The 10,362-nt window shown below is 38.9% G+C and overlaps 1 pseudogene across 1 annotated transcript; it reads left to right on the plus strand.

The window, feature by feature from the left end:
• The first annotated feature begins 5,117 nt into the window (after positions 1–5,117).
• LOC113621976 (DNA-directed RNA polymerases I, II, and III subunit RPABC4 pseudogene) lies at positions 5,118–5,760 on the plus strand (annotated as a pseudogene). The gene has a single exon (XR_003433375.1). The product of XR_003433375.1 is annotated as a DNA-directed RNA polymerases I, II, and III subunit RPABC4 pseudogene (transcript).
• The last annotated feature ends 4,602 nt before the right edge of the window (positions 5,761–10,362 follow it).

The raw sequence follows: 10,362 nt of genomic DNA on the forward strand, positions 1-10,362 counted from the left end.
GCACATCAGGACCCAGAGGAAGGAGCAATGACCCCACAGGAGACTGAACTAGATGTACCTGCTAGTGTTAGAGGGTCTCCTGCAGAGGCGGGGGGTAGCTGTTTCTCACCATGAGGACAAGGATACTGGCAGCAGAAATTCTGGGAAGTACTCATTGGCGTGAGCCCTGCTGGAGTCCGCCATATAGCCCCACCAAAGAGCCTGTAGCCTCCAGTGCTGAGTTGCCTCAGCCCATACAACCAAAGGGAGGGAACTCAGCCCCACCCATCAGCAGACAAATGGATTAAAGTTTTACTGAGCTCTGCCCACCAGAACAATACCCAGCTCTACCCACCACCAGTCCCTCCCATCAGGAAGCTTGCACAAGCCTCTTAGATAGCCCCATCCACCAGAGGCCAGTCAGCAGAAGCAGGAAGAATGACAATCCTGCAGCCTGTGGAAGGAAAACCACATTCACAGAAAGAGAGACAAAATGAAAAGGCAGAGGGCTATGTACCAGATGAAGGAACAGATAAAACCTCAGAAAAACAATTAAATGAAGTGAAGATAGGTAACCTTCCAGAAAAAGAATTAAGAATAGTGATAGCGAAGGTGATACAGGACCTTGGAAAAAGAATGGAGGCAAAGATCAAGAAGATGCAAGAGATATTTAACAAAGTCCTGGAAGAATTAAATAAAAAACACCTAGAAGAATTAAAGAACAAACACACAGAGATGAACAGTACAGTAACTGAAATGAAAAATACACTACAAGGAATCAATAGCAGAATAACTGAGGCAGTAGAACAGATAAGTGACCTGGAAGACAGAATGGCGGAATTCACTGCCACGGAACAGAATAAAGAAAAAAGAATGAAAAGAAACGAAGACAGGGCTTCCCTGGTGGCTCAGTGGTTAAGAATCCGCCTGCCAATGCAGGGGACATGGGTTTGAGCTCTGGTCTGGGAAGATCCCACATGCCTCGGAGCAACTAAGCCCATGTACCACAACTACTGAGCCTGCGCTCTAGAGCCTGTGAGCCACAACTACTGAGCCCGCGTGTGACAACTACTGAAGCCCGCGTGCTTAGAGCCCGTGCTCTGCAACAAGAGAAGCCACCGCAATGAGAAGCCCACGCACCGCAACAAGGAGTAGCCCCTGCTCGCCGCAACTAGAGAAAGCTTGCATGCAGCAATGAAGACCCAATGTAGCCAAAAATAAATTAATAAAAAATAAATTAAAATACAGAATTATAAAAAAAAAAAGAAAGAAAGAAAGAAATGAAGAGAGCCTAAGAGCCCTCTGGGACAACATTAAACGCAGCAACATTCGCATTATAGGGGTCCCAGAAGAAGAGAGAGAGAAAGGACCCAAGAAAATATTTGAAGAGATTATAGTCGAAAACTTCCCTAACATGGGAAAGGAAATAGTCACCCAAGTCCAGGAAGTGCAGACAGTCCCAGGCAGGATAAACCCAAGGAGAGACACACTGAGCCACATAGTAATCAAATTGACAAAAATTAAAGACAAAGAAAAATTATTAAAAGCAACAAGGGAAAAACGACAAATAACATACAACAGAACTCCCATAAGGTTAACAGCTGATTTCTCAGCAGAAACTCTACCAGCCAGAAGGGAGTGGCACGATATATTTAAAGTGATGAAAGTGAAGAACCTGCAACAAAGATTACCCTACCCAGCAAGGATCTCATTCAGATTCGACGGAGAAATCAAGAAAAAGCTAAGAAAATTCAGCTCTACAGCAAATGCTAAAGGAACTTCTCTAAGTGGGAAACACGAAAGAAGAAAAGGACCTACAAAAACAAACCCAAAACAATTAAGAAAATGGTAATAGGAACATACATATCAATAATTACCTTTAATGTGAATGGATTAAATGCTCCATCCAAAAGATACAGGCTTGCTAAATGGATACAAAAACAAGACCATATATATGCTGTGTACAAGAGACACACTTCAGACTTAGGGACACATACAGACTGAAAGTGAGGGGATGGCAAAAGATATTACATGCAAATGGAAATCAAATGAAAGCTGGAGTAGCAATGCTCATATCAGATAAAATAGACTTTAACATAAAGAATGTTACAAGAAACAAGGAGGGACACTACATAATGATCAAGGGATCAATCCAAGAAGAAGATATAACAATTATAAATATATATGCACCCAACATAGGAGCACCTCAAAACATAAGGCAACTGCTAACAGCTATAAAAGAGGAAATCAACAGTAACACAATAATAGTGGGGGACTTTAACACCTCACTTACACCAATGGACAGATCATCCAGTCAGAAAATTAATAAGGAAACACAAGCTTTAAATGACACAATAGAGCAGATAGACTTAATTGATATTTATAGGACATTACATCGCAAAACAGCAGATTACACTTTCTTCTCAAGTGCACACGGACCATTGTCCAGGATAGATTACATCTTGGGTCACAAATAAAGCCTCAGTAAATTTAAGAAAATTGAAATCATATCAAGCATCTTTTCCGACCACAACTCTGTGAGATTAGAAGTAAATTACAGGGAAAAAAACATAAAAAACACAAACACCTGGAGGCTGAACAATATGTTACTAAATAACCAAGAGATCAGTGAAAAAATCAAAGAGGAAATCAAAAAACACCTAAAGACAAATGACAACTAAAATATGATGATCCAAAACCTATGGGATGTAGCAAAAGCAGTTCTAAGAGGGAAGTTTATAGCAGTATAATCTTACCTCACGAAACAAGAAAAATCTCAAATAAACAATCTAACCTTACACCTAAAGGAACTAGAGAAAGGAGAACAAACAAAAACCAAAATTAGTAGAAGGAAGGAAATCATAAAGATCAGAGCAGAAATAAATGAAATAGAAACAACAAAAACAATAGCAAAGATCAATAAATCTGAAAGCTGGTTATTTGAGAAGATAAACAAAATTGATAAACCTTTAGCCAGACTCATCAAGAAAAAGAGGGAGAGGACTCAAATCAATAAAATTAGAAATGAAAAAGGAGAAGTTACAGTGGACACCGCAGAAATACGAAGCATCCTAAGAGGCTACTACAAGCAACTGTATGCCAATAAAATGGACTACCTGGAAGAAATGGACAAATTCTTAGAAAGGTATAAATTTCCAATACTGAACCAGGAAGAAATGGAAAATATGAACAGAGAAATCACAAGTAATGAAATTGAAACTGTGATTAAAATTCTTCCAACAAACAAAAGTCCAGGACCAGATGGCTTCACAGGTGAATTCTATTAGACATTTAGAGAAGAGCTAACAGCCATCCTTCTCAAACTCTTCCAAAAAATTGCAGAGGAAGGAACACTCCCAAACTCATTCTATGAGGCCACCATCACCCTGATACCGAAACCAGACAAAGATACCACAAGAAAAGAAAATTACAGACCAATATCACTGATGAATACAGATGCAAAAATCCTCAACAAAATACTAGAAAACAGAATCCAACAACACATAAAAAGGGATCATACACCATGATCAATTGGGATTTATCCCAGGGATGCAAGGATTCTTCAATATACGCAAATCAATCAATGTGATACACCATATTAACAAATTGAAGAATAAAAACCATATATGATCATCTCAATAGATGCAGAAAAAGCTTTGAGAAAATTCAACACCCATATATGATAAAAAACTTTCCAGAAAGTGGGCACAGACAGAACCTACCTTAACATAATAAAGGCCATATAAAACAAACCCACAGCAACCATCATTCTCAATGGTGAAAAACTGAAAACATTTCCTCTAAGGTCAGGAACAAGATAATGATGTTCACTCTCACCACTATTATTCAACATAGTTTTGGAATTCCTCCCCATGGCAATCAGAGAAGAAAAAGAAATAAAAGGAATACAAATTGGAAAGAAGAAGTGAAACTGTCACTGTTTGCAGATGACATGGTACTCTACATAGATAATCCTAAAGGTGCCACCAGAAAACTACTAGAGCTAATCAATGAATTTGGTAAAGTTGAAGGATACAAAATTAATGCACAGAAATCTCTTGCATTCCTATACACTAATGATGAAAAATCTGAAAGAGAAATTAAGGAAACAATTCCATTTACCATTGCAACAAAAAGAATAAAATACCTAGGAATAAACCTTCCTAAGGAGGTAAAAGAACTGTACTCAGAAAAGTAGAAGACACTGATGAAAGAAATGCAAGACGACACAGATGGAGAGATATAGGATTTTCTTGGATTGGAAGAATCAGTATTGTGAAAATGAATACACTACCCAAAGCAATCTACAGATTCAATGCAATCCTTATCAAATTACCAATGGCATTTTCTGCAGAACTAGTACAAAATGTCTTAAAATTTGTATGGAGACACAAAAGACCCTGAATAGCCAAAGCAATATATTTTTTATTTTTTTAAATTTTTGGCTGCATTGGATCTTCATTGCTGTGCGCGGGCTTTCTCTGGTTGTGGCGAGTGGGGGCTACTCTTTGTTGCAGTGTGCGGGCTTCTCATTGTAGTGGCTTCTCTTGTTGCACAGCAGAGGCTCTAGGCACACGGGCCTCAGTAGTTGTGGCATCTAGGCTCACTAGTTGTGTCACGTGAGCTCTAGAGCACAGGCTTAGTAGCTGTGTTGCATGGGCTTAGTTGCTCCGCAGCATGTGTGATCTTCCTGGGCCAGGGTGCGAACCCATGTCCCCTGCATAGGCAGGCAGATTCTTAACCACTGCGCCACCAGGGAAGCCCCGCTAAAGCAATCTTGATGGAAAAAAACGGAGCTGGAGGAATCAGACTCCCTGACTTCAGACTATACTACAATGCTACAGTAATCAAGACAATGTGGTACTGGCACAAAAACTGAAATATAGATCAATGGAATAGGATAGAAAGCCCAGAGATAAAGCCACACACCTATGGTCAACTAATCTATGACAAAGGAGGCAAGGATATACAATGGAGAAAAGACAGTCTTCAATAAGTGGTGCTGGGAAAACTGGACAGCTACATGTAAAAGAATGAAATTAGAACACTCCCTAACACCATACACAAAAATAAACTCCAAATGGATGAAGGACCTAAATGTAAGACCGGACACTATAAAACTCTTAGAGGGGACACAGCGGTGAGTCAGAATCTGTTTGCAAGCACAGAGAAGTTTCTCCAAGTTATGTGGGTACAACAATGGACACCCAGAAGGACGTTCAACTCCCAAATCAACAGCCAATGATATATATCTGTGGAGAATGTCACACAGAAAATGAAATAAAATCAAGGGATCCAATCCGATGCACAGAATGTGGATACAGAATAATGCACAAGAAAAGGACTAAAAGATTGATGTTTTTTGATGCTCAATGAAACACGAAATTCAGAGGAATATCTTCATTTGCATTTGGATTTGCTGTTAATATTGTATAGCTTTTGATTAGTGTACTTTATGAATACAACTATACACACATGTTTTCATTTTAAAAGCCATATTGTATTTAGGTATCTACTAATAGTTTATATAAGGATATTATTTTTTGTTCTGTTACATGGTTTGTAATTTAATTTTATATGTAATCTGACACACAATGAAGGTTAAAGTGCTTCCCCAAACTACACTTTAATCAAATTCTAGAATCATCTGGCACCCTTGTTAAAAATGAAGTTTGCTAGGGCCCTCTAAAGGTCTGATTAAGTAAGTTCCTAGGAAACCACTGTTTTACATCACCAATTGTTTGTAAACTCTCCAGCATCATTTTGTATAGAGTATACCAATGCACTTACTGTCAGTGTGCATAGCTCATTTTGAGTTAAAATTTTCATTTGTTAACTTGGCATAGGCCTTTCTGTATTTGTATATAATGCTTGACTACTTTTAAAATCTTTGGCAAGGGAAAATAAACTTTAATGGTTGCTTTCTGTAAGGCAAAGTCAACCCGAAGTAAAGTGGATGAAGCAGACTATTAAGGCAGGTACAATTTCCCAGGTGTAATCAGCCATTAAGGTAAAAAACTCTGCTTTCAGGATATTAAAAAAATGTGTTGGTTTACACTGAATTGTTGGATGACTGTTTAAAGCTTTTGCCTTGATCTTAGGGATATGGATGCTCAGATACTCCATCTGTTCCAGGATTCGATTAGATATATTTCAACTTTGTTAATAGCTTTGTGTGTCTCTCACATTCAAAGTATTAACTGTACCATTTAAAAAAAAAAGAGGTATTTCTACTACCATCCTCAAATAGTAAGTTCTATAAATTTATTATGTGCTATACAAAGTACTACCATACTCAAGATTTTTAAAGAGTGCTTCCTTGGTCCAGGTTTTCCTGGACCGTGGCTTTCATAATCTTGTAATTCTGCCATGTTCCTTCTTGAGCTTGTCCTTTCTATACAAGAGTCCCAGTAAATATCTCTTTACAACCATAACAACAACAAAACTCTTAGAGGAAAACATAGGAAGAACACTCTTTGACATAAATCACAGCAAGATCTTTTTTGACCCATCTTCTAGAGTAATGGAAATAAAAAACAAAAATAAACCAATGGGACCTAATGAAACTTAAAAGCTTTTGCACAGCAAAGGAAACAGTAAACAAGACGAAAAGACAACCCTCAGAAGGGGAGAAAATATTTACAAACGAAGCAACTGACAAAGGATTAATCTCCAAAATATACTAACAGCTCATGCAGCTCAATATGAAAAAAACCAAACAACCCAATCAAAAAATGGGCAGAAGACCTAAATAGACATTTCTCCAAAGAAGACATACAGATGCCCAAGAAGCACATGAAAAGCTGCTCAACATCACTAATTATTAGAGAAATGCAAATCAAAACTACAATGAGGTATCACCTCACACTGGTTAGAATGGGCATCATCAGAAAATCTATAAACAAGAAATGCTGGAGAGGGTGTGGAGAAAAGGGAACCCTCTTGCCCTGTTGGTGGGAATGTAAACTGATACAGCCACTATGGAGAACAGTGTGGAGGTTCCCTAAAAAATAAAAATAGAATTACCATATGACCCAGCAATCCCACTACTGGGCATATACCCAGAGAAAACCACCATTCAGAGAGACACATGCACCCCAATGTTCATTGCAGCACTATTTACAATAGCCAGGTCATGGAAGCAACCCAAATGCCCATCGACAGACAAATGGATAAAGAAGAAGTGGTACATATATACAATAGAATATTACTCAGCCATAAAAAGGAATGAAATTGGGTCATTTGTAGAGACATGGATGCATCTAGAGACTGTCCTACAGAGTGAAGTATGTCAGAAAGAGAAAAACAAATATCGTATATTAATGCATATATGTGGAACCTAGAAAATGGTACAGATGAACCGGTTTGCAGGGCAAAAATTGAGACACAGATGTAGGTGTCCATGTAAATGTATGGATACCAAGGGGGGAAAACGGCAGGGGGGTGGTGGTGGGATGAATTGGGAGATTGGGATTGACATGTATACACTAATATGTATAAAATGGATGACTAATAAGAACCTGCTGTATAAAAAAATAAAAATAAAATAAAATTCAAAAAATAAAACATTTCTATACAAAAAAATAAATAAATAAAATTTTTTTTTAAAGTTGCACACACATGTTGGGGAGGGTCCTAGGACCAGTCAGGTGTGAAAAAAGAAACAAGATAATTAGCCAAAGGTAAACAAAGACCTGGAAGGACTGTCCTATTTAAATATTAATTTAAATCACCTCGTTACTACACTCTTTGTTCAGGATGGCCATAAGCTTTCTCTCTGGGTATGTATTTCTGCCTAGTTTCTGTCTTAAATAAACAAACTTTATGCTCTGTGTGCTCTCCCATACCTTGTACTGTGTCTCTAATAATAAACTTCGTACCTATTTTTACAGTTTTTGCCTCCTTGAAACATTCTTGCTTTCAACTGGGGGAAAGGGCCAGGGCCACTTTCTTTCTAGCCTCTAGTCCCTGGTGGTCTAGCGGCTAGGATTCCTGATTTTCATCCAGGCTACCCAGGTCCAATTCCTGGGCAGGGAACTAAGATCTCTCTTCAGGACTGCTCACTGCTGTCTCTCCGAGATCAATTAGACCAACTCAGTAACACAAACCCATCAAAATCACTGTCTTTCAGGGCCTGATCATTTCTCACATCATTGCAATAGCTGCCTCTTCTTCTACCCTGTCCTTTTTTTTTTGTTTTTGCGGTACACAGGCCTCTCACTGCTGTGGCCTCTCCCGTTGCGGAGCACAGGCTCCGGACGCGCAGGCTCAGCGGCCACGGCTCACGGGCCCAGCCGCTCCGCAGCATGTGGGATCTTACCGGACCGGGGCACGAACCCGTGTCCCCTGCATCGGCAGGCGGACTCTCAACCACTGTGCCACCAGGGAAGCCCTACCCTGTCCTTCTATGTATTTTTAGGATCTCTCTTTTTCTGTCTTTTGTTGTCATTGTTGTTCTTTTGTTGCTTTTTGTTTTTGTTGTTAAGGAAGGTAAATTTATATTATTGTTTTTAATTTTTTTTTGTCTATTTATTTATTTATTTTTGGCTGCGTTGGGTCTTCGTTGCTGCCCGCGGGCTTTCTCTAGTTTTGGCGAGCAGGGGCTACTCTTCGCTGGCGGTGCGCGGGCTTCTCACTGCAGTGGCTTCTCTTGTTGTGGAGCATGGGTTCTAGGCGTGCGGGCTTCAGTAGTTGTGGCACGCAGGCTCAGTAGTTGTGGCTCACAGGCTTAGCTGCTCCGCGGCATGTGGGATCTTCCCGGACCAGGGCTCGAACCCATGTCCCCTGCATTGGCAGGTGGATTCCTAACTACTGTGCCACCAGGGAAGCCCTGTTGTTCGTATTTATTAAGGAAAGTAATTTATAAGTTACATTTCTAGTTTTCTGTTACTGAATCACTAAAAATGGTTTGGTTGACTTTCACCAAATTTGGGAGGTTTGTTTGGAGTAAGTCTGACTTAAAATATGTGGCAACGCTAAAATTTACTTTGGATGGCCCTAGGGAGAACCTCAAAAAGAGAGACAGGTATCTCTGGGAGCAGCTGAAAGTGAGGTGCAGGCAGAAGAGGAGGAAGCCACCTGGTAAGAAATACTCTCTTAATTTAGACAGCGTGAGCCCCTCAAATTGTTCACAATGGTTCCAAATGGATGCCCAAGCCATAAGTCACAAGGATAGACCTTCCAAATGCCAGGAGTAGACTTTTCCATAGAGTCTTGCACAGAGAACTTTGTGTGCATGCTCCAGGGAATAACTGTCCAATGAAGGTGCAGAATTCTCAAGACAAATGCTTGGGAAGCCAGCTAAATAAAAGTAAAAACCAAAAAAAAAAAAAAAAAAAAGTAAAAACCAGACTCTAATATCAGTATTTTAAAACAACAGTTTAAGGTCCAAGTAAATCTAAAAAACATGGTACCAATGGACTTTAAGTATTGAACATTCCCCTGAAATTTTTGTTGATCTTTTTTTCTTAATGAAATTTTAGTAAGTAAAAAGCATTTTGCCTCTGTCTTGCCATTGTGCAAGGCCTTGCTAGAGCAGTCTCTCTTTGAAATGTTCTGAGCAGCACTCCAAAAACAAGCGGTTACTGAGAGCAGTGGACTTGCACTGATTTTGTTCAATACATTGTTTGTAAGGAAGTCATGCTTTCTAAAACAAAGTAGCTCTATTCAATGAAAAATACTTCTTAGGCCAGAAAAGTAGTATGTAGACATTTTCTTTCTTTTTTTGTAATGAACTACCAAAAAAATTATTCACATAATAATGTTAGTAAGTTAGCATAAATATATTATTTTATATTTATATTATTTATTACATTTATTATATATGATCATATATTTATATTTGTTTGTATTATTAAGTAATAGTAATACATTAACATATAAATAGGTGAACAAGAAAAAAATCTAGTTCCCATTGTCTTGAAGATAAAAAGCCAATATCCTAAGCATGACATAAAGTTCTTCACAACCTGTCTTCAAATTACTTTATCATTTCTTATTCATACACACCGAACTCTCAATCCACACTTCTTTTATGCCTCCAAGTTCATTCCCTCTGCCTGGAATGCCTTGCTTCCTCCTTCTTCACCTCGTAAACTGCTGCCTAGTCTTTGAAACCCAGCTCAATATATACACTACCAAGCGTAAGGTGGATAGCTAGCGGGAAGCAGCCGCATAGCACAGGGAGATCAGCTTGGTGCTTTGTGACCGCCTGGAGGGGTGGGATAGGGAGGGTGGGAGGGAGGGAGATGCAAGAGGGAAGAGATATGGGAACATATGTATATGTATAACTGATTCACTTTGTTATAAAGCAGAAACTAACACACCATTGTAAAGCAATTATACCCCAATAAAGATGTTAAAAAAAAAAAAAAAGACTCTTCC

The sequence above is a fragment of the Aethalodelphis obliquidens genome, unplaced genomic scaffold, assembly GCF_003676395.1.
Source record: "Aethalodelphis obliquidens isolate GAN/ISIS:26980383/991018 unplaced genomic scaffold, ASM367639v1 scaffold1, whole genome shotgun sequence".
Classification (NCBI taxonomy): Eukaryota; Metazoa; Chordata; class Mammalia; order Artiodactyla; family Delphinidae; genus Aethalodelphis; species Aethalodelphis obliquidens.